The 26,770-nt window shown below is 35.8% G+C and overlaps 1 pseudogene; it reads right to left on the reverse strand.

Moving 5' to 3' along the window:
- The window catches only part of LOC110663595 (ammonium transporter 1 member 2-like), a 43,020-nt pseudogene extending 16,988 nt beyond the window's left edge, over positions 1–26,032 (reverse strand).
- Between the last annotated feature and the right edge of the window lie 738 nt (positions 26,033–26,770).

The raw sequence follows: 26,770 nt of genomic DNA on the forward strand, positions 1-26,770 counted from the left end.
ATATAAGAATTCAATCACCCAACAGAAATCCATCCAACTAGGGTTTCCGTTTCCTGCTATGAAAGTGTAGAATTCGCCAAATTAGTAGAAGGACCAATTTGATTAAAAGACCATAATCATATTGGTAGTTAATTTACTTGATACAAGATAACTAATTTGAATCTTTTTTTTTTTTGCAGTAATAACATCTGATAATTATGGCACAAAGGTCCAACCCGTTATCTCACATATTAGATGAGAATAGGCTCATGGGACCTAACTTCTCTGATTGGCTAAGAAATTTGAGAATTGTGCTCAATCTTAAACATATAGGATACGTTCTTGATTCTAAGATACCTGGTCCACTGCCACCTGGGGCCACAGAAGAAAAACATGACACTTTGAGAAAGTGGCATGAAGATGACATGCAGCTCAAGTGCTACATGCTTGCTTCAATGACTAATCAGTTACAGAAGCAGCATGAGAAGATGCAAACTTCTCTTGAAATTCTGCATCACCTATAAGAGTTGTTTGGTGAAAACAATAAAATGGCAAGATATGAGATATCTAAACAACCATTCAGGAAGAAGATGCATGAAAGGCAGGATGTGGGAGAACATGTCCATGACATAATCCGATTTATAGAGCAATTAGAGGCATTAAACTTTACCATGGACTTTTCTCTCCAGACAGATTTGATCCTATAATCGTTGCCTGAGTCTTTTGGAAGATTTATCACAAACTTCCATATGACTAAACAAGAACACACTTTGGCTGGTCTTCTGAACATTCTTATGATTGCCCAAGGCAATATGCCTGGCAGGAAGGGAAAGGAGGTGGTACTTGTTGCTTCTTCTTCTTCTAGTAAGACCAAAAAGAAGAAGAAAAGCAACAAGAAGAAGCCCTTTTCTGCCCCTGGCCCTTCTGGTAGAGTGGGCAAAAAAAGCGAAACAGTGAAGAAGAAGGTGGAAGCAGCTCCTACTGACAAGGGAATGTGTTTCCACTGTCAAAAGGATGGGCATTGGAAGAGAAACTGCCCAGAATACCTAGAGATGGTAAAGAACAAGAAGGCAAGACCTTCTAAAGGTAAGGCTATTTCTTGTTTCTTAGATTCTAGTATTGCTTGTCATACTCATTCTGCTTGGGTCATTGATACTGGTTCTAATTCACATATAATCTTTGATGTGCAAGAACTAGTAAGTCCTAGGAGCTTGGATCATAGAAAAGTGAGGCTGAAGATTGGTGATGGATCAAGTGTTGATGCCAAAGCCATCAGATCTACTTCTCTTGTTTTGCATAGTTATTTTGATGATAATTGTAACATCCTCACTTTAGCTAATTCGTACAGTCTACTGTTCCAGTAACCAATATCGGTCCGGGCAGCTAGAATGTTTGAAATTATAAATAGACTATAGTGAGGAGTTATAATGAAACTAAATAATGCTCATAAAAATCAAGAAAAAATTTTAGAAACCAAATACACTAAGGTTAAACGAGCCGAAACCCTAGGGATGAGTAACCCGAAGGGGAAGTGACGGTGAAGGCCGTTAGCAACCCTAGACCCGGGGAAAAAATTATAAAATAATTATTGGGACTCCAGAGAAGGGTCATTGAGGTTCTTATGGCATTAGAATGCCAAGAAAATGTTTAGAAAAATTTTTCAATCGGTATAGACAATTTTGGCTCGTTAAGCAAAACGGAGGGCATTTTGGTCATTTCATCTTCAAAGATGATTTTTGGCCAACTTTTCCAGTTAAATAAATAATTTATATAACATAAAATATGAATAAATGTTGTTAAAAATTTAATTGCAATTAAATAGACAAGAAAAGGAGAGAAAATGAAAGAAAATGGTATTATGACATCATAATGATGTCATTAAGATTCTCCCAACCAATCCAATATTGACACATGGCATAAGCTTACTTAAAAGAGACAAATTGGGCTGAAAAATGAAAAAAAAAAATCATAATTCTCTTTCTCTTCTTCTTCCTTGCCGTGACCTTCCCTCCATAGCCACCCATTTTCAAGCTTTTGAAAGCTTGATTTCACTAGCTTCTACCCCATTAAACCCTATACTCCCAACACAAAAAAGTGTTCTTGCATCTTGGTGAGTCTTTTGGGAGCAAAAAGAAAAGGAAAACAAGAACTCTAGCAAGTGGGAAACTTCACTCCATTAGAGGTTAGTGACCTAACATTGGCTTTTACTTTGAATTCATGTTTAATGACCTTAAGTGAGTGTAAATTACTAAGGAAATTTGTTGAATACCATTAGTATGATAACCCTAAATTTCAGTAGCCTTGGTTAGGGTATGCTTGTGATGAGTTTTATGGGACTAACATGCTAGTATGGCTGCCCTTAAATTGCATCTCTTAAGTGGAATGTTGAAATGCAATGATATTGCATGGTATGTGATGTTTGAGTTAGGGTTTTGGGATGGAAAAATGAGACTTTGACCATGTGATGATCGAAATAGGTTTTAATGGTCAATTAGTGACCATTTGGTTCTGTTTAAACCAAAAATGAAGTGAATTGTTTAGTGGGATTGGAGTTTGGTGTGGCTACCATTGGTGACCTGCAAGACTGGGCATGAGTTCAGCAAGTTTAGGCAGCGATAACTTGAATTTTAGAGGTTTAATTGGTGCAAGGCCAATTGAACCTGAAACTAGACACATAATGGCACAACTTTGGTGAAGAAACCATGCCCAGAAAACCAAATCAAGTGGACCAAAAGATTGCTCTAATCCAGGTGACCTGCATTCTGCCTGGGCAAAATGACCAAATGAACAGTTTTTAGTCATTTGGCCATAACTCAGTGTAGAAAGGTCCAATTGACCTAAAATTTTATCAGCAACAAGCTGCGATATAGATCTATAACTTTCATGAAGAAACATAATCCAAATTATGACCAGAACATATTCAAAAAGTGAGTTGCAACCACTATTCCTAACACTGTAGATTTGGTCAGCCTAGAAATTTTGGAAAAATTTCAATCCGGCCAGTTGTGGTTTTTGGGCCATAACTTGAGTTATAAACTCCAAATGGAGTGATTCAAAAACCGAAATATAACTAGACAAAATAAGGAACAACTTTCATGTTGATCATTTTTCCAAATTCCACTGCAAAAATGACTAATGGAACAGTAAACATAAAGCTTGAAAACTGAAAATTCTATCCAATTAACATTAAGCTTAGAAATGGTATTGGCAACCAATACCAACAAATTTAGAATGCAAAATGTGGTATATTGGGAGTATTAGAACCAATGTATCTATTGTCTATGCAAAAGTCAACAATTTAGTTGACCAATGAAATGAATAGTAACACCTAAACTTAAATTTCAAGAATTGTAAAGTTTAAAAATGTAATATGCTCTAGTACACCTAGCAAGATTAGTTTGGATAGGTTGGCATACCAATAGGGTTCTGTTAGCAGTACTGCATATGGCTTCATGCCATTCTGTGTTTCATGGCTTCCCATGCCATTCTGTGACATAATAGCCTTTGGCTATGTTATTTGAGTTGTTACACTCAGATTTTATCCCTGATAATTATTACGACTTAGTCGCTGGTACACAATCGGAGACCCAATGTGACCGATGGTGTGATGGTCCGAGATACTTAGTACCCAGTACCAGTTTAACCGTTTATCCAGTTCACTCGACGAATATGGGTTACTCGGGCAATGATAATAAATTTTATCAAATTTTAATCGAATAATACTGCAATAAATACCAGAAATTAAGTCTACCCAAAAATGAAATCATACATTCTGCATAATTATTTTATTTTATTTTATTTTATATTGTCACCACTAAGCAGAATTGCTTAGCACGTCGCTTTTGCCACGAGCAGGTACTGGAGACCTAGCTGGGGAGCCCAGCTGACATTAGACCAGGTGAGCCTTCAAATCTGCATCCGGAGTCCAGAGTCACCTCACATCTGTAGTGCATATGGTAGGACATTAGGACTTTGGGGTAGCACTTGTATTTTGCATTTTGTATTAGTTTTGGATTTTAACTATAAACTCTTGAAATTATGTAACAATGTAAATATATGAAATTTCATGTTATTGAAATTTTTTGTATAATGTATGTTGATAAATGAAATGTTGAGAAATATTTATGAATGAGCTTCTAGTGATGAAGTGAACAGAAAAGTTTTGAAAATAGTATTGAGATGTTGAGATTGGGTTGAGATATGTGTGTATAATGGAGTTTAGATTTGGAAATTATATTAGAAGTGTTTTTAAACAGGTTCAGAAGAATTGTTTTTCTAATTTATAGCTGGCACTCTGCCGGATTTTCTATAAAATTTACAAAAAAATTCAGATTTAGCAAAAATTGTAAATAAATGAATTAAAAGGGATAAATTGTAATTAAAATATGAATTGGTGCTCTGGCACACTGAGTGGTATAACTTACTCGGCTACACTGTAGACGAGTAAGGGGTGTCATATTTAGTGGTATCAGAGCATCGGTTTAGGCGTTTCTGGGCCTAGATAGAATGCATACCATTTCATTGCATTTATAAGTGTTGAGGTGACACTGATGCATATCTGTTTATTTTCTTATTTTGAATAGGATATGGATCCTGCTTCACAAAGAGCAGTTGATGAAGAGGTGGAGAGTCGTGCTCCACCAAGGGCTGAATCTGGGGGTAGGGGAGAATCTGCTCCACCAGCAGCTGAGGCACCTGTCCAACCTCAGTTTGCTCTATATCAGCAAATGACCGAATTCTATCGGCAAATGATGGGGGCAATTCCACCACCACAACCACAGCCACAACCTCCAACAGTACCACAAAAATATCATCTAGAGAAACTGCGAAAGCATGGGGCTATGGACTTCTTTAGGAAGAGGGAGGATGATCCCATGACAGTAGAAAATTGGTTGGATAGAACCATTAGAGTGCTGAAACAGCTTAACTGCACCCCCGAGCAGAACCTGGAGGGTGTTGTGTCCCTACTTTAGGATGATGCATATCAGTGGTGGGACACAGTAACCAGTGAGGTGTAACCTAAATGGATCACCTGAGAATTCTTCCTCACAGAGTTCAGGAAGAAATATGTGAGCAAAGTGTATTTAGAAGAGCGAAGAAGAGAATTTATCAGTCTGAGACAGAGGCAATTGTCAGTGGTTGAGTATGAGCGTGAGTTTGTTAAACTGAGCCAATATGGGAGGGAGATAGTCCCTACAGAGGCAGAGAGGTGCAGACGGTTTGAAGAAGGACTAAATGATAACATCAAAGTCATGATCACAGCATTAGAGATCACGGATTTTGCTAAACTGGTAGATGCAGCATCAAAAGTGGAAAGGGTCTGAATAAATGAATAAAATAGAAGGGAAAGACAGCAGAAGAGGGGTCCGGGTCAGTCCAGTACATTTTCTACTCCCAGTAAGAAGAGTAAGGGTCCTCCTGCTCAGAATTCAGGACCACCACAGGGTCAGGTCAGTCTCAGGGGCCCAGACCATAGTTCACACCTAGGAGAGGCCAGTCGACGCCATCAGTGGGCAGCTCTCCAGGGACAGTGTTTAGGGGACCAGCCCCAAAGATCTTCTCGCTCACAAGATCGCCGAAGTGGCATAAGGGGGATTGTTGGCGAGTGACCTGTGCATGCTTACGGTGTGGATCTACAGAACATCAGATCAAGAATTGTCCGAAGAGGACTACTACAGTTGCTCCAACACAAGCTAACAGACCTGCTCCTGCACCACAAAGGGGTAGGAAACCGGGTAAATCTGAGGCAGCTGGTCCATCACTGAGGCCTGCATCCGAGTCCGCTGAGAGGCTAGATACTAGAGTACCTGCCAGGGCCTATGCCATCAGAGCTCAGGAGGAGCAAGATGCCCCGGATGTCATCAGGGGTGTGTTTTCCCTCTACAACATTACTGTGCATGCATTGATGGATTCAGGATCCACTCATTCCTACATTTGCATCAAACTACCCACAGAGAGGGGAGTTCCAGTAGAGGAGAGTGATCAAGACATTCTGGTCACAAATCCACTAGGCCATAGTGTGGTAGTGAATAAGGTGTATAAAGGTTGCCCTTTGAGGATTCAGGGGTATGATTCTCGACAGACCTAATTGAATTACCCTTCCACGAGTTTGACGTGATTTTGAGAATGGATTGGTTATCACGTCATCAGGCAATAGTTGATTACAAATTGAAGAAGATTTCTCTAAAAACTTTTGAGGATAATGAGATTACTGTTGTGGGTGAAAGGACAGATTTCCTATCTAATGTTATCTCATCCACAGTTGCAAGAAGATTGATGAGAAAAGGCTGTGAAGCTTACCTAGCACATGTGGTTGATACTAGGCAAGCTAAGCCAAACCTGTGTGATATACCCACAGTAAGAGACTTCCCAGATGTATTTCCTGAAGAGTTGCCTGGTTTACCACCAGAAAGGGAAGTCGAGTTTGCTATTGAGGTAATGCCGGGTACAGCACCAATTTCTATTGCTCCTTATAGGATGGCACCCACTGAATTGAAGGAGTTGAAAATTCAGTTGCAAGAGTTACTCGATAAGGGGTTCATACACCCTAGTGTGTCACCATGAGGAGCTCCGGTGCTGTTTGTGAAGAAGAAGGATGAAACCTTGAGATTGTGTATTGATTACCGGCAGTTGAACAAAGTAACTGTGAAGAATAAATATCCATTGCCCAGAATTGACGATCTGTTTGATCAGTTGAAGGGAGCCGGTGTATTTTCAAAAATTGATCTCAGATCAGGGTATCATCAGTTGAGGGTAAAGGATGTAGATGTGTCGAAAACTGCATTCAGAACCCGGTATGGGCATTATAAATTTTTAGTGATGCCATTTGGGTTAACAAATGCACCAGCAGCATTTATGGACCTTATGAACCATATCTTTCACCCATATTTAGATCGATTTGTAGTGGTCTTTATTGATGATATTCTGGTGTATTCCAAAACCAGGGAAGAACATAATGAACATTTGAGGATTGTTCTGCAAACCCTGCGAGAAAAGAAGTTGTATGCTAAGCTGTCCGAGTGTGACTTTTGGATGAGTGAAATCTCTTTCCTTGGACACATAGTATCAGCAGAGGGGATTAGAGTGGATCCTAAAATGATACAAGCAGTGATGGAATGGAAGCCTCCCAGAAATACAATTGACGTTAGAAGTTTCTTGGGGCTAACTGGGTATTATAGAAGATTTGTGAAGGGGTTTTCTCTTATAGCTACTCCAATGACCAAGTTGTTGCACAAGAATGTGAAATTTGGATGGAACGACAAGTGCCAAACTAGTTTTGAGAGGCTGAAGGCTATGTTGACAAAAGCACCAGTGTTAACACAGCCAGTGTCGGAAAAAGACTTTGTGGTCTACAGTGATGCCTCGCATAATGGGCTGGGTGTGTGTTGATGCAAGAGCGAAAAGTGGTTGCCTATGCTTCTAGGCAGTTAAGGCCACATGAATAGAACTACCCTACTCATGATTTGGAGTTAGCAGCAATTATCTTTGCACTGAAGATATGGAGGCATTATTTATATGGTGAAAAATACTACATCTATACAGACCACAAGAGTCTAAAATATTTGCCAACCCAGAAGGAGCTCAATCTTAGACAGAGGCGATGGATTGAGTTCCTAAAGGACTATGATTGTGTGATAGATTATCATCCTGGGAAGGCAAATGTAGTTGCTGATGCTTTAAGCAGGAAGTCCATCACAGCTTTAAGATCACTCAATGCCTGTCTGTCCTTAGCTGAAGATGGAGCTATTTTGGCTGAGTTGCAAGTGAGGCCAACCCTGCTACAGCAGATACAAGATGGACAGAGGAGAGATGAAAAATTAATGGCCATTGTGGGTAAAATTCTAGAAGGAAAGGAAACTAAATATGAGGTGAAAGCAGATGGGTGTCTGTACTACAGAGGTAGAGTGTGTGTACCAGATGATGGGGAATTGAAGACTAGTATTCTGAAAGAAGCACACACTAGTGTTTATGCTATGCATCCGGGAAGCACAAAAAAGTATAATGATTTGAAGCCTCATTATTGGTGGCCTGGTATGAAGAGGGATATAGCTGACTATGTGACTAAGTGTTTGACATGTCAGCAAGTTAAAGCAGAACATCAAATTCCATCTGGATTGCTACAGCCTATAAGCATACCTGAATGGAAATGGGACCGGGTCACTATGGATTTTGTTAGTGGTCTACCTCTCACCCAAAAGAAGCATGATGTAGTGTGAGTGATAGTGGATAGATTGACGAAGTCAGCACATTTTCTGCCAGTTAGGACTGACTACTCACTGGAGAAGCTAGCAGAATTATATATCAGTGAGATAGTTAGACTGCATGGAATCCCACTTTCCATCATATCTGATCGAGACCCAAGGTTTACATCGAGATTCTGGAAAAAGTTGCAAGAAGCCTTGGGCACACAACTCCATTTTAGCACGGCTTTTCATCCTCAGACGGATGGACAGTCAGAATGAGTAATCCAGGTAAACCTAGAAACTAATTGAATTTTCGCAATTAATAAATTGAAATGATAGTAACAATGTGAATTATGTGATAGATCCTGGAGGATATGCTAAGGAGTTGTGTCATTGAGTTTGAGGGGAGTTGGGATAGATACCTCCCACTGGCAGAATTCGCATATAACAATAACTACCAAGCTAGCATTCAAATGGCTCCGTATGAAGCACTGAAGCACTGTATGGGAGGAAATGTAGAACCCCAGTGTGTTGGACTAAATTAGGCAAAGATAAGCTGGTAGGACCAGACCTGGTGAAACAGACTGAGGAAAAAGTGAAGATAATCAAAGCTAACCTGAAGGTTGCCTCGGATAGACAGAAATCATATGCCGACTTGAAGAGAAAAGAGATAGAGTATGCAGTTGTGATAAAGTGTTTCTCAAAGTCTCACCATGGAAAAAAGTACCGAGGTTTGGAAGAAAGGGTAAGTTAAGCCCTAGGTTCATTGGCCCATATGAAGTCATTGAACGTGTGGGACCAGTGGCCTATCGGCTAGCTTTAGCACCAAAACTGAATAAAATTCATAATGTATTCCATGTTTCTATGCTGAGAAGATATAGCTCAGACCCTTCACATGTCATTTCCATGGAAGAGATTGAAATCCAACCGGACTTGACCTATACAGAAGAACCTATACAGATCCGAGCTCGGGAAGTGAAGGAACTGAGAAATAAACAAATTCCACTGGTGAAAGTGCTTTGGAGGCACCACAACACTGAAGAGGCAACTTGGGAAAGTGAAGAGATGATGAGGCAACAGTTCCCTCAACTGTTTGCTTCAAGTAAATTTCGAGGACGAAATTTTTATTAAAGGGGAAGAGTTGTAACATCCTCACTTTAGCTAATTCGTACAGTCTACTGTTCTAGTGACCAATGTCGATCCGGACAGCTAGAATGTTTGAAATTATAAATAGACTATAGTGAGGAGTTATAATGAAACTAAATAATGCTCATAAAAATCAAGGAAAAATTTTAGAAACCAAATACACTAAGGTTAAACAAGCCGAAACCCCAGGGATGAGTAACCCGAAGGGGAAGTGACGGTGAAGGTCGTTAGCAACCCTAGACCCGGGGAAGAAATTATAAAATAATTATTAGGACTCCAGAGAAGGGTCATTGAGGTTCTTATGGCATTAGAATGCCAAGAAAATGTTTAGAAAATTTTTTCAATCTGTATAGACAATTTTGGCTCGTTAAGCCAAACGAAGGGCATTTTGGTCATTTCGTCTTCAGAGATGATTTTTGGCCAACTTGTCCAGTTAAATAAATAATTTATATAACATAAAATATGAATAAATGTTGTTAAAAATTTAATTGCAATTAAATAGACAAGAAAAGGAGAGAAAATGAAAGAAAATGGAATTATGACATCATAATGATGTCATTAAGATTCTCCCAACCAATCCAATCTTGACACATGGCATAAGCTTACTTAAAAGAGACAAATTGGGCTGAAAAATGAAAAAAAAAATCAGAATTCTCTTTCTCTTCTTCTTCCTTCCCATGACCTTCCCTCCATAGCCACCCATTTTCAAGCTTTTGAAAGCTTGATTTCACTAGCTTCTACCCCACTAAACCCTATACTCCCAATACAAAAAAGTGTCCTTGCATCTTGGTGAGTCTTTTGGGAGCAAAAAGAAAAGGAAAACAAGAACTCTAGCAAGTGGGAAACTTCACTCCATTAGAGGTTAGTGACCTAACCTTGGTTTTTACTTTGAATTCATGTTTAATGACCTTAAGTGAGTGTAAATTACAAAGGAAATTTGTTGAATACCATTGGTATGCTAACCCTAAATTTTGGCAGCCTTGGTTAGGGTATGCTTGTGATGAGTTTTATGGGACTAACATGCTAGTATGGCTGCCCTTAAATTGCATCTCTTAAGTGGAATGTTGAAATGCAATGATATTGCATGGTATGTGATGTTTGAGTTAGGGTTTTGGGATGGAAAAATGAGACTTTGACCATGTGATGATGGAAATAGGTTTCAATGGTCAATTAGTGACCATTTGGTTCTGTTTAAACCAAAAATGAAGTGAATTGTTTAGTGGGATTGGAGTTTGGTGTGGCTACCATTGGTGACCTGCAAGACTGGGCATGAGTTCAGCAAGTTTAGGCAGCAATAACTTGAATTTTAGAGGTTTAATTGGTGCAAGGCCAATTGAACCTGAAACTAGACACATAATGGCACAACTTTGGTGAAGAAACCATGCCCAGAAAACCAAATCAATTGGACCAAAAGATTGCTCTAATCCAGGTGACCTGCATTCTGCCTGGGCAAAATGACCAAATGAACAGTTTTTAGTCATTTGGCCATAACTCAGTGTAGAAATGTCCAATTGACCTAAAAGTTTATCAAAAATAAGTTGAGATATAGATCTACAACTTTCATGAAGAAACCTAACCCAAATTATGACCAGAACATATTCAAAAAGTGAGTTGCGCCACTGCTCCTAACATCAGATTTGGTCACCCGTAAATTCTGGAAAAATTTCAATCTGCCAGTTGTGGTTTTTGGGCCATAACTTGAGCTACAAAACTCCAAATGGAGTGATTCAAAAAAAGAAATATAACTAGACAAAATAAGAAACAACTTTCATGTTGATCATTTTGCCAAATTCCCACTGAAAAAATGACTAATAGAACAGTAAACATAAAGCTTAAAAACTGAAAATTCTATCCAATTAACATTAAGCTTAGAAATGGTATTGACAACTAATACCAACAAATTTAGAATGTAAAATGTGGTATGTTGGGAGTATTAGAACCAATGTATCTATTGTCTATGCAAAAGTCAACATTTTAGTTGATCAATGAAATGAACAGTAACACCTAAACTTAAATTTCAAGAATTGTAAAGTTTAAAAAAGTAATATACCCTAGTACACCTAGCAAGATTGGTTTGGATAGGTTGGCATGCCAATAAGGTTCTGTTAGCAGTACTGCATATGGCTTCATGCCATTCTGTGTTTCATGGCTTCCCATGCCATTCTGTGACATAATAGCCTTTGGCTATGTTATTTGAGTTGTTACACTCAGATTTTATCCCTGATAATTATTACAGCTTATTAGTTGTTCTGTTGCACACCGGGAGACACAATGTGACCGATGGTGTGATGGTCCGAGGCACTTAGTACCCAGTGCCAGTTTACCTGTTTATCCAGTCCAGTCGACTAATATGGGTTACTCGGGCAATGATAATAAATTTTACCAAATTTTAATCGAATAATACTGCAATAAATACCAGAAATTAAGTCTACCCAAAAATGAAATCATACATTCTGCATAATTATTTTATTTTATTTTATATTGTCACCACTAAGCAGTATTGCTTAGCGCGTCGCTTTTGTCACGCACAGGTACTGGAGACCTAGCTGGGGAGCCCAGCTGACATCAGATCGGGTGAGCCTTCAAATCTGCATCCGGAGTCCAGAGTTACCTCACATCTGCAGTGCATATGGTAGGACATTAGGACTTTGGGGTAGCACTTGTATTTTGCATTTTGTATTAGTTTTGGATTGTAACTATAAACTCTTGAAATTATGTAACAATGTAAATATATGAAATTTCATGTTATTGAAATTTTCTGTATAATGTATGTTGATAAATGAAATGTTGAGCAATATTTATGAATGAGCTTCTAGTGATGAAGTGAACAGAAAAGTTTTGAAAATAGTATTGAGATGTTGAGATTGGGTTGAGATATGTGTGTATAATGGAGTTTGGATTTGGAATTATATTGGAAGTGTTTTTAAACAGGTTCAGAAGAACTATTTTTCTAATTTATAGCTGGCACTCTGCCGGATTTTCTATAAAATTTGCGAAAAAATTCAAATTTAGCAAAAATTGTAAATAAGTGAATTAAAAGGGATAAATTATAATTAAAATATGAATTGGTGCTCCGGCACACTGAGTGGCATAACTTACTCGGCTATACTGTAGACGGGTAAGGGGTGTCACAATAATGTTTTATATTTAAAGGATATTTTGTATGTACCCAACATATATAAAAACATCATTTATGTATCTAGTTTGACTAGAGACGGTTATGAATTTAGATTCATAAATGATGTATGTATAGTTATTATGATAATAAAATTGTATGTTTGGGTTACTTACAAAATGGTCTTTATTATATTAATAATGAATGCAAAACAGCTCCAAGCATCGATTATGAAATTAATGCAACAGACAATATTAACCACAATCTAAAACATATTTTGCACTTAAGACTAGGTCATGTTGCAGAAGATAGGATCACTAAGTTGGAAAGGATGGGGATTTTATCCTCTTTGAGAAATGAACCATCATCAACTTGTGAGTTCTGTTTTCAGAACAAAATGACCAAATCTCCCTTTGTTGGACAAGGAAAAAGGGCTAAAGATATTTTAGAACTCATACATAGTGATGTATGTGGGCTATTTAAAGAAATGGCTAGAGGTGGATATTATTACTTCATTACCTTCACTGATGATAAATCTCGGTTTGGGTATTTGTATTTAATGAAATACAAGTCTGAATCCTTTGAAAAGTTCAAAGAGTTTAAGGGTGAAGTAGAAAATCAAACAGGAAAGAGTATTAAAACCCTTCGATCTGATTGAGGTGGTGAGTACTTAAGTACTAAGTTCGATGAATTCCTTTGGGAACAGGGCATAATTTCACAATTGAACTCTCCTGGTACACCACAGTTGAATGGTGTGTCGGAAAGGAGAAACTATACTTTGTTAGACATGGTACGGAGCATGATAAGCTTCACTGATTTGCCTATTTCCTTATGGGGATATGCATTAGAAACTGCACTGTACATTCTTAACAGAGTCTCAACTAAATCAATTTCTTCCACTCCATATGAGATATGGCATGGAAGACAACCATCCCTTAAACATGTTAAGGCATGGGGTTGTTCAGCTTTTTAAAACTAATAAATTGGAAACAAGGTCCGAAAAATGTAGGTTTATTGGATATCCAAAATATAGTTTTGGATAATATTTCTATCTTCCACAATCACAAAGAGTAGTGATTAATAGGGATGCAATTTTCTTGGAGAAAGAGTTTCTTCAAGAAGGTGGCAAAGGAAGGAAGATAGAAATGGAATTAGAGAATTCCATAGATGACCAATAACCTGCACCCATGGATGTTGATCCAGTGGGAGAGCCTATGCCTATAAATAAATCATCTACAACATCAGTTCTTCGCAAATCTAGTAGAATATCTCATCCACCAGAGAGATATGGATTTCTTCATGAGAATGAATAAGAGTTATTTATTCATGAAAAAGTTGATCATGGAAATGATCCTACTAGTTGTAAAGAAGCTATATTAAATATAGATTCTTCAAAATGGCTAGAAGCTATAAAATCTAAAATGGATTCCATGCATAAGAACCAAGTTTGGGATCTTGTAGACTTACCTGAGGGTATTGTACCCATAGGATGTAAATGGGTTTTCAAGAGAAAGATTGATCCTGATGGGAAGGTAGAGACCTTCAAAGCTAGGCTTGTAGTGCCAAAGGGAAGGAATTGATTATGAAGAAACATTCTCTCCCGTAGCCGTGCTTAAATCTATAAGGATTCTTCTAGCTATTGCAGCATACTATGACTATGAGGTTTGGCAAATGGATGTCAAAATCGCTTTTCTCAATGGTTTTATTGAGGAAAACATATACATGGAACAACCTAAGGGTTTTGAATCCAAGGAAGGTTCCAAGGTGTGCAAGCTTAAGAGATCCATTTATGGTCTTAAGCAAGCTTCTAGAAGCTAGAATAAACATTTTGATGAAGCCATTAAATCTTTCGGTTTTATTCAAAACATTGATGAGCTGTGTGTGTATAAGAAGACTAGCGAGAGTATGACTACCTTTCTAGTGTTATATGTGGATGATATATTATTAATAGGCAATGATATTGGTATGCTAATATCTATAAAAACCTAGTTGTCAAGTACTTTCTCTATGAAAGACCTTGGGGAAGCTACCTATGTTCTGGGAATTTAAATCTATAGAGATAGACCGAAAAGAATAATAGGTTTATCCCAAAGGCTTTACTTGGAAAAGGTTTTGAAGAGATTCAACATGCTTGATTCCAAGAGGAGATTATTATCGGTTAGGCATGGGATTCACCTTTTTAAGGAATAGTCTCACAAGATTCCTGAAGAAAGGGAAAAGATGGCCAAGGTTCCTTATGCTTCGACTATAGGAAGCCTAATGTATCAGAAAGATAGTTGGAAGAGGCAATATCGCAATGCAAAAAGTAGCTTCAGCTGATAACCCGGCTGATCCACTGACCAAGGCCATGACACAGCAACAGTTAGACAAACATCTTGAGAAGATGGGTCTTAGATACTGTAGTGAATGGCTCTAGGCCAATGAATGGCTCTAGGCCAAGTGGGAGATTATTAGTTGTGTGTGCCCTAGAGCATGCACTAATCTTGTAACTTGTAAATAACATTATAAATATATTAATGGAAATAAAAATTTTATTTAAATGTTGTGTATGTATAATATCATATTTATTTGAAAATGGTCCATTAGCAATATGTTATATATTCTATTCTTCTGAGATAAGAATATAAGTGACATAATAGATGGGACATTTGTTATAAATCAGAGTTCGTAGTTAAAGGATATTTTGGTGAGCACATTATATCCAAAGAGCTATCACCCCTGTTTATTTCCATTGATCAGTATGAGATACTGATGAATATGGAATGGTGAGTATCATACCATCTGATATGAGATATCGAGATAAACACAGTGGGCACTTATGAGATAAGTAGGTCGAACTTGTGATGAACAAATAACATGAACATAGCATTTACTCAAGTCAATAAAATGTTATCTGTGTCATACTAGTGCATATGTCCTTAGACCTGAGATGACACAATTGTCTTTTATATAGGTGGTTTGAGTTTAATACCACTTACATATCTATACTGTGTACAGATATTCCGGTGTGTGTTGGCTCATATTAGTTATATGTTGGGACAAGTGTTTGGTCAAGAGGGGATTCTTAGCCTTGAGTAAACAGGGTTAAAAGTCCTATGCAGATTTGAGCTACTCTTGACAAGATTAAGTTCCTGGCCAGGATAGATGACTTTGTCAGGAAAGATGTTTCCTGATAGTAAAGTTTTATATGTCAAGAATCAAATTTCAAATGAGTGCATAAGATTCCATGATAAGGGCTTTGACTCTACCATGACCCTTAATGGGATTGGGACATAATACGGAGGAATTTTAGTACACGGTGACATATGATTAAAGGTTCATGATTAAGGTGTTTCTTATTACTAATTGGGTGACCATGGTATGCTATGCTAGATGTTAACCATAGTCTATGAGATGCCTAAAATGATTTGGAGAAATCATTTATGGTAAGGAAGAGTTCTAATGATATTTATCATTTCTCATTATCAATTAGTAATGAGCCTAGTAAGTCACACAATTATACAAGTTAACCACTAAGTTAATTATGATTTACTTGATTAATAAAAGAGTTTAATTAATTAATTAATTAATTAGATTTGGTTTGCAATAAGATTGCAAAGTCACTAGCATGACTTGAAACCAAATTTTGGATATTGGATGTATTAAATAAATTAGATTTATATTTAAAGAGTTTAAATATAAATTTAATTATGAAATTAATTAATGGAGATTAATTAATAAATTAATTTATATGTGATATAAATTAATTTGAGGAAGAAATTACAATTTTGGGTTGAAAACCCAAAATTCAATATAAGGGTAAAATAGTAATTTTACATGGTGACACATGGCACCATGAGATGGTGACATGTGGCACTCATGTGAATGTGCCACTTGTCTTCCCATGATGGAAGACAACTTTGTGAAGATTTAATCTTGGCTTTACACTTATCATAATGTGATTAAAATAAGAAAAAAGTAAGATTAAATCTTAAAGTGACACGTGGCATACATTTAAATGTATTTTGTCTTATGCCATATAAGAGATAAGAAGACCAATTAAATAATTAATTTAATTCTAATTCTCTTCTTCCTTCTCAAGTGGGATGGCAACAATGGTCTTCTTCCTCTCTTCATCTTTTCTCCATTGATTCTTGAGATGAAGCTCAATTTCTCTTGAATCAAAAGTTCTAGAAAGTGTTTCTAGCATTCAAACTTCCATATAACTTCACCAAGAGTAAAAGCCTCATCATACAAGTGGTTGGCAAGAAAATAGAAGGGAGATTTGGGGCTTCCATTGGTGACTTGGTGGAGCTTGTGGTGGACAAGCTAGAGGAGCCTCAATTGAAGCTCTTAGAGATTACCAAAGGGAATAGGAAGTGTGATTATGCGCCTTTGAGGTTAGTCTTCTTCAATCCCTCTTTTAGCTAGGGTTTGGTATGTTTAATAGTTAAACATTGATCCTTGATGGCAAATGAATCCCAAATGCATGTTAGAAGAGTGTTTTGACATGCTTTAGGGCATTAGAGATTGGCTAGGTTTATAACTCATCTTGTATGCTTGCATTGAACCTTAGATAAATTTTTGAATTCTAATCTTCTAAAGCCCTAAACACACTTCCCTATGCTAGTAATCTGAGCCGCTAAAAGCTTCCCACCACCACCCATGAACAGCCCATATCGCTGTCCTGGCTTGTTAGGGTACACCTCGTTGACATAACTCTTGGTGGCGAACAACCCTGTAAATAGTAAGCCCTAGGCCCCACATCCACCATGAAATTGAGTGGCTTCTAGTGGGTCATCATACTTCAACTTCTGTGCGAGCTTATTACACTCTATTAAAACCTAAGCTGCAATGAAGCCACATATGATTGCAGCCCACGGTTCTACCACTGAGCACCCCGAGGTGATCACAGTAAAGCCTCCTAATAAACCATTACAAACATTGATTACATTCTAATGACCCACTAATAATCTTTTGCTAAATAAGGCAGTAAGTGTTGTTGTGCACCCAGCTAGTGTAGTCGTGACAACTGTCCTCCCTACAGCACTCCATTGACCATAATAGCCTCTACTATCACCATAACTCTTCAAGATTGTCAAAAATGAACTGGGTTGAACCTGTGCCATCCGAACCATAATAGAAATGAACCAAGAACTACCAAGGATGCACTATGACCATGTAATGCCATGGATTGATCTGAATGGTCGAATAGGTCTATTCATGGACCTTCAATGAGAGCACCCTATAAGCCAGCAATACCTCTAACCATGTGAACCACATGCAAAAGAGCAAAGTCAATTACACTCGACCCGAATAGGAGATTATTATCAGATTTGGAAGCACTAGGCTATCTGTAACCAAATCAAATCCAATGGGAGACAATAGGATAAACAAAGCCAGTCAAGAAGGAAGAGTATATGAGGTAAGTAATGAACTGGGTTCTCTGTACAATAGAGCCACTAGTAATCCCAACAGCAGCTATGGCAAAAGCCTATTGATAAAGAAAGAAGCTATAGTCAGCCTAAGGAGAAGAAAAGTCATTTAGGCCAAAGAAATGGCAGCCAATGAAGCCATTGCTAGGAGATCCAAAAGTGAAAACATAACCAAAGAGATAGTAAGAGAGACCTCCAGCAGCGACATCAAAAATGTTAGTGAGCATTATGTTCATGGTGTTCTTAGCCCGGACAGAGCCTGCACAAAGCATGGCAAATCCTAGTTGCATGGTAAAGACTATGTATGCAGAGAAGAGGAGGTAGGTGTTGTTAACTGTTGGAATATTTATTTGTATCTGGATTTGGATTAGCATTAATCAATTGTTAGGCTCATTGAAAGATTAAATAATGATATCAAATAATATGTTTAGTAATTGGCAATATCTAAATGGATTGGATCATGTGATTGGGCAAGCCTGTAATGGGTCAGGCTATCCATAAGCCTATTAAAAAAGAGGCCCCAACTCTCAGTCCTATATATATATATATATATATATATATATTCTGATAACCCTATTTAACATCAAATAGAATTCATATAGAATTTGAAGGTTGTGGATATTGAGAGTTGTGAACCTACCCTTTCGCTTTCGTTCTTCATTGTTCATAGGAAATCATGGATACAAGCATATTTTCAGGTGCACATATTCTGTAATCATGTAATCTATTAAGATTTAATTTATTTTTAACAATTGGCATCAGAGCCTGGTTAGGGATTATTATTATTATTATTATTATTATTATTATTATTATTATTATTATTATTATTATTATTTTCGTTATTGTATGTTTGAATATTAATCTCTACAAACAAATATTGAATTTGATTACATGATTTGATAAATAGTTTTCCTTTTATGTCAAATACTTGTATATATATATATATACTCCGAAATATCAATATATAAATACGCGCATTCAATTTCATGGTAAATATTGTTGTGTGTGTGTATATATATATATATATATATATATATATATATATATATATATATATATATATATATTGAATTTCAAAATCCACATGGCTAAATGTTGGTTTTTGAAACAGTACATAATATTCTCGTATAGTAATTATGATTGAATATGATTGAATTTCGTAGTCCATATGAAACCTGCATACTGTCACATGTGATTAATTTAATAAGAGCCAATAGTATAAAATATTTTCAATTTTGCTTAGGTATGTGTTTATTAATTATGTTAATGTTATGTATTTATTAATAGTTGTTGGTTTTGTTGGACTAATTATGTTCATGCATATTGAGAACATATTCATGAGTAGTAACATTGTTACTATGTTCATAATATGGTGTCCATGGAAATTTTGATTATGGTAAACACTTTTGTAATTATGAGCTCACCTATCGTGGGACAAGTCAAAAAGTTATTCTATTAATTTGGTTAAAATTTTTTCATGAATTTCAAGAGTTATTTAGATTATATTAATAGTGGATATATCCACTGGTATAACACTATTAATATAATATGTTATTGTTGGTTGTGATGCTATTTGTTGATTGTCTTTAATATTTTTAATACACTATCAGTATAAAAGTGTTAAAGATGTTAGTTTATATATATATATATATATATATATATATATATATATATATATATATATATATATATATATATATATATATATATATACACATATATAATGAGTTCAATGAGTTTTTTTGATTTTATTGTAATTCGGGACCCTTAGGCGGGATTAAAATAAATAACAGTTTTGTTCATAATTGCTTTTTTAGTTGGATCTGAAAGAAAACTTTAGTTTTGCGATTATGTAATATACATAATTCATGTTTCCTCTATTGTTTTATTCCAGCTATTGTTTATATGCAATTATCTGCTGTGAAAACTCTGAATGGCTCTAATTTTGACGATTAGAAAGAGTCTCTGAGCATGTACCTAGCAATAGCCCAACTGGATTTAGCCTTAAGGGTTGATGCACCTGCTGAACTTACTAATGAATCCACTATTGCTTAAAAGACTTATCATGAGAAGTGGCAAAATTCTAATAGGGTTTACTTAATGGTGATAAAGTATACTATAGAAAAGTCCATAATACAAGGTATTCCTGATAAGGAGACTGTTAAGGAATTTCTGCAGGCTGTTGCTGAAAAGTTTAAAAAGTTTGACAAGGCTCAAAAGAGTTATTATCTTTCTTTGCTGGAGCACACCCAATATGATGGTGTCAATGGTGTACAGGAACACATCATGACACTTATAAGTTATTTCAACAAGCTCAAGTCTTTTGATCTTGATTTGGGAGAAAGTTTTCTAGTCTAGCACATTCTTGAATCTCTTCCACCCCAATTCAAAATTCTCAAGACTTCTTATAATTCCCAATAAGGGGAGTGGACAGTTGATCAGTTGATAGCCATTGTGTGCCAAAAAGAGGAATCTAGGGGTGGCCACGGTCCGGTTTCGAACCGAAACTGAACCGAAACCGGTTCGGTCAAAACCGGACCGAAACTGGTCAAAACCAGAACCGGCTTCAAACCGGACTGAAACCGTCATTCTACGATTTGGTTTAGGTTCGTAATTTTTAAAAATCGCGAACAGGCAGTTCCAAACCGGATTGAACCAATGATTCCGAACCGGACCAAATCGGTGATTTAAATACAAAAAAAATTCAATAAATACTTCACTCTACTCCTAATTCATATATATATATATATATATATATATCATTAATTCTCTACACAATTATTCTCTACACTCTCTTTAATTCTTAATACTTTTTCAATTTCTCTCAAATTTTCTAAATAATTATTTTCTACACTTCTTTTAATTCTCAGTACTTTCATAATTCCCCTACTTTATTATTTTTATACTCACTGAAATTTTTAATACTATCTCAATTATTCTGTTATTATTTTATATCTTCAATAAAATTTTCAATACCCTCTATTTTGATTTTTTTTTCTTTTTATATTTTTTAATTATCAATTATCATATAATTTTTTTAAAAAGGGTAAATAATACTCAATTCAACTAAGCTTTTATCCCAAAAATTTATTGGGGTCGGCTATATGGATTCTCTTTCTCCACTTTAAACGATTTTGGGTTAAATCCTCAAAAATGTATAATGCTTCTAGGTCATGTTGTACTATTCTCCTCCAAGTCAGTTTAGGTCTACCTATTATTTTCATTTTATCCTCAACCCAATATGCTTTGCTTGTCTAATTGGAGCTTTCCTATGTCTATACTTCACATGACCAAACCATCTCAATCTTCCTTCTCTCAACTTATAACTGAAAATTTTGATTCCTTTAAATTCTAAAGGGATACATAGGCAAAATTAAGTTCATGCACCTTTTTCTATTTTTTTTTAAATTAATTTATCTCTAGTTTTTTAATAAGTTTAAGTCTTTGCTTATTAAATTTTTTTCAAAAATAAGTTATTTTTATTTTTATTTTTCTTATTTTATTTTGATTAAAAGATTTCTAAGAAAAATTAAAATATTTTTACAAATATAACTTAAATTCTAAATCAATAAAATTTTTCTTTAATTTTTTTCCTTTAAGTTGCTCTTAAACCGCCCCTAAACCGCTTTCAAACCGTCTTGAATTGTCATTTTTCGAACCGTCATTTAAACCGTTTTAAACCGAGGCTCGAACCGGAACTGGCGGTTCAAGAACCGTCTTCCAAACCATCCCATGACGGTTTGGTTCAGGTTCATGATTTCATTGATCCTAAACTGGTGGTTCCTGAACCTGGCCACCCCTAGAGGAATCTATGAAGAAAGGGAATACTCCTTCTGTTAATTATGTTTTTAAAGGGTCTAGTAGCAAGACTAATGAGAAATTTCAGAAGAACAAAAAACCTAAAGCTAAATTTAAGAACAAGAATGGTGGTAAGCATGATCATAATTTAATAGTTAAGAAGAAGCATTTCAAAGGCAAGTGCAACTATTGCAAGAAGCTTGGCTTTAAGTTAGAGGACTATTTTAAGCTTAACAAGAAGCATGAGAAAAAAGGTAATAGTCTAGAACTTGCCCCTCTAGCTCTAGTACGTTTTGAATCAAATGTTGTTGATATTCCTTCAAATTCTTAGTGGTTAGATTTTGGTGCTACCATTCATATTTCAAATTCCTTGCAGGGGTTCAAAAACGTGAGGAAGCCAAGTGAAAAGGAGAAGACTGTTTTAGGAGTAAATGGAGTTACAGTAGTAGAACTCATAGGGAATGTTTCTTTGAATTTATCTTTTGGACATGTGTTGGAATTAAATGATACTGTTTATGTTCCTTCTTCAAGGAGAAATTTAATTTCCAATTCTATTTTAGATAAGTGTGGTTATGTGTTTCTTCAAGGCAATGTAAAAATTGTTATTTATTTTAAATCTGATATTGTTGGTTTTGTTATTTTATGCAATGGTTTATACATGTTGGATTTAAATTCTGTTCCTTTTCAATCTGTTGATCTTCCTATCAATGTTGTTATTGGGCACAAACGTTAATAAGTTAATGAGAACTCTTCAATATTATGGCATAGACGATTGGGTCACATTTATAGGGAAAGATTAGAAAGGATGGTTAAACAAGGTGTCTTACATGGTTTGGATTTCTCTGATTTTAATACATGTGCTGATTACATTAAGGGAAAATTTCCTGCTAGAGCTAGAAACAAAGGGGCAATTAGGAGTGAAGGTGTGTTGAATTTGATTCATACAGATATCTGTGGACCCATTTCTCCTGTTGCTATGGGAGGTTTTAAATACTATATCACTTTTATTGATAACTATTCTAGATATGGTTGGATTGATCTTCTTTGTGAGAAGTCTAATTACTTGGATGCCTTTAAAGCATTTAAGGCTGTTGTTGAACTGAAAACTGGGAAGAAGATTAAATGTGTATAAGGTCAGATAGGGGTGGTGAGTATTATGGCAGGTATACTGAGACTGGTAGAAATCCTGGTCCTTTTGCTATGTATTTACAAGAATGTGGGATTGAGGCACAGTACACCATACCTGGGACTTCACAACAAAATGGGTTTGCTGAGAGGCAAAATCGTACTTTGATGGACATGGTGAGATGTATGCTTAGTCATTTTTCTTTACCAGAATTTTTATGGGGTGATGCTTTGAAAACTGTTGTGTACATTCTCAATCAAGTTCCTAGTAAATCAGTGCCTAAGACTCCCTATGAGTTAATGTTTGGTAAGAAGCCCAGTTTGAAACATTTTCATGTATGGAGTTGTAAGGCAGAGGTGAGGCCATATAACCCTCATATCAGAAAGTTAGATGCTAAATCTGCTAGTGGTTTCTTTATTGGCTATTGTACAAGTTCTAGAGGCAGTAGATTTTACTGTCCAACTCATTCTACTAGAGTGATTGAATCAGATCGTGCTATTTATTTTGAGGATGAGATGGATAGTGGGAGTCAAATACCTCATGTTGTCAATCTTAGAGATGAGACTGTTATTTTTCCTATGCCTTTGCTGCCTTCTTCAGTAGATTTTAATCCTCCTGAGAGCACTGATGAAGTTTAGAATCCTGTTGATGTCAATTTAGAACCACCGGTTGTAGATGCTGAGGGGCCTGATACAATTGATGAAGTTGTACCTTTGAGGAGATCTCAAAGGATTTGTAAACCTGTAATATCAAATGATTATATGGTCTATTTACAGGAACACGAGTTTGATGGTGCTAATATTTCTGATCCTATTCCTTATCAGGAGGCTATATGTGGTCCTAATTCTTCAAAATGGATAAGAGCCATGCAAGATGAACTATCTTCTATGCATCATAATCAAGTCTGGGATCTTGTTAAATTACCAGATGGTTGTAAAGCTGTAGGTTGTAAATGGGTCTTTAAGACCAAATGTGGAGTCAAAGGTGAAGTTAAAAGGTACAAGGCCATACTAGTAGCAAAAGGTTATAATCAGAAGGAAGGTATAGATTATACAGAAACATTTTCCCCAGTGTCCACTAAAGATGCCTTTCGTGTGGTTATAGCTTTAGTTGCTCATTATGACTTAGAACTCTACCAGATGGACATTAAAACAACTTTCTTAAATGGAGACTTGTATGAAGATGTGTATATGGTTCAACCTAATGGTTTCATAGAAGCTGGTAAAGAACACATAGTGTGCAAGTTGAAAAGATCCATTTATGAGTTAAAACAAGCTTCTAGACAATGGTATCTGAAGTTTGATCAAGTTTTGACTTCTCTTCGTTTTGAGAAGAATACTTCAGATCAATGCATCTTTCAGAAGGTGAGTGAGAGCCATTTCATTATTCTAGTATTGTATGTTGATGACATTCTTCTTGCCAGTAATAGCATCAATCTCTTGAACGAGACAAAATACATGCTTTCTAGTCATTTTGACATGAAAGATCTTGGTGAGGCCACATATGATCTGGGTATTTATATTCACCGTGATAAGTCTCAAGGCATATTGGGTTTGTCTTAAGGAACTTATATTGATCGAGTTTTTAAGAGATTTAACATGCACACTTGCTCATCTTCTATTGCACCTATTTTTTCAGGTGAGAAACTCTCAAAAGCTCAGTGTCCTCAGGATGACAAGGAAATGAATGAAATGGAAAAGATTCCATATAGTTCCGCAATTGAGAGCTTGATGTATGCTCAAGTATGTACTCATTCTGATATAGCATTTGCTATTAGTGTCCTTGGTAGATACTTGAGTAATCCTGGATGGAGTCACTGGGAAGCTGCAAAGAAAGTTACGAGATATTTGCAGGGTACTAAGAATTATATGTTGACTTACAAAAGATCTGACAATCTTGAAGTCATTGGATACTCTGATTCTGACTTTGCAGGTTGTGTAGATGATAGAAAATCGACTTCTAGTTACATCTTCATGATGTTTGGAGGAGCTATTTCTTGGAAAAGTGTTAAACAGACACTTATCGCTACCTCCACTATGGAAGCAGAGTATGTTGCTTATTATGAGGTCACTTGTCAAGCTGTTTGGTTAAAGAAATTGATTTCTGGTATGCTTGTTGTTGAGAGCATTTCAAGGCCCTTGACTATTTATTGCGACAATACTCCTGCTGTTTGCTTCTCTCAAAATCACAGGAATTCTAGTCGAACTAAACATTTTGATGTCAAATTCCTATTTGTTCGAGAGAAGATTCGTGAATCACAGATTCGAATTGAACATATTGCTGCGGACCAAAGGATTGTGGATCCATTAACCAAAGCTTTGCCCATTAGTGTTTTTCAAAAGCATGTTACGCATAAGGGTGTAATGAAAACTTTTGATGATGTTTTGGTTTAGTGGGAGTCTGTTTTATATTACATTTGGGTTAGCATTTATATGGAATGCTTAGACCATTGTTTTTGGACATATCTTGTCACATATTCCATTTAAATTCAGTTTTTGTTTTTGAGATTTTGTTGGCATATATATATAATATTGTTTTCCCTATCGGATTTAATATTATTTTGTTTGCCATTACATTAACTGTATTTTATAGGTTAAATTGCTTACTTGCTATTGGATATTATTTTGTATTTTATTAATCTATACATTTAGCTTAATAAATTGATTACTGCTATCCAAGTGGGAAATTATTGGATTATTTATTTGTATTTGAATGTGAAATAGTTTTAATCAATTATTAGACTTATTGACAAATTAAATAATAATATCAAATAATAAGTTTAGTAATTAGCAATATCTAAATGGATTGGATCATGTGATTGGGCAAGCCTGTAATGGGTCAGGGCTGTCTATAAGCCCACTAAGGAAGAGGTCCCAACTCTCAGTCTTATATATATATTCTGATAACTCTATTTAACATCATATAGAATTCACATAGAATTTGAAAGATATGGATATTAAGAGTTGTGAACCTACCCTTTCACTTCCATTCTTCATTGTTTATAGGAAATCATGGATATAAGCCTATTTCCAAGTACATATATTCTCTAATCATAAAATATATAACGAATTAATTTATTTATAACATTAACTGCATAGGATGTTTCAGAGAGCTGGCTGGAATTGGGAGCAGAGATAAGTGGCTGCCTCTGTGGAGTTTGTGGTGGAGGAAAGGAGAGGAGCTAGTTGTGGGGCTGAACAGGTAAAGGATGCCATGGGAGACTGAAGAGTGGAAGGAGAAAGGGGAGTGAGTAAGGAAAGGAAAACAGTTTGTTAAGGGTGTTTTTATAGGACAGAGAGACATTGATTAACGTGAAGAGACATTAATTAATGTGAAGACTTTCCGCAGTAAACGACATAAATGTATACACAGATTTCCATCTGTACAAGTATGTATATGAATATATAATACACTATACGTATGTGCATACATATATTAATAGATATACACATTTATATAAAATAAGTCAACGGGTCAATTAGTGTGTGCCGACTTATAATGATCGACACTGGGGCAGAAGAAGAAGAAATATTTTGAAGTTGGAGATCCATGGGTCGGATCCCACCCTGTTTTGGCTGATATAGAATAAGAAAATGTTGGATATACAAAAAGTGAGAGATTTTTTTATAATATATATATATATATATATATATATATATATATATATATATATATATATATATATATATAATTTGAAAAAAGAAATTTTGGGTTATTGCTATCACACATTTAATTTATTTAAAAAAGTTAAACGAAAAATAAAACAAGCCAAGAGCCTTCTGCAAATGGCTGATTTCATAGTTGATCTCTCAAGTTTAATATCCTGATTATATGTTGAATGAAGCTTCAATATTCTAAAGGTCAACGTGGGTTTTTGAGAAAATAATCTTTGTTATAGGGAAAAGTGAACCTCATTGTACTGTATAATTGTTCATTACAATAGTTAACCAATTGCAATTACATAATTATAATGCTAATAATATATATCATAATGACGACTGTGATTGTT

Source organism: Hevea brasiliensis, chromosome 14 (assembly GCF_030052815.1).
Source record: "Hevea brasiliensis isolate MT/VB/25A 57/8 chromosome 14, ASM3005281v1, whole genome shotgun sequence".
NCBI lineage: Eukaryota > Viridiplantae > Streptophyta > Magnoliopsida > Malpighiales > Euphorbiaceae > Hevea > Hevea brasiliensis.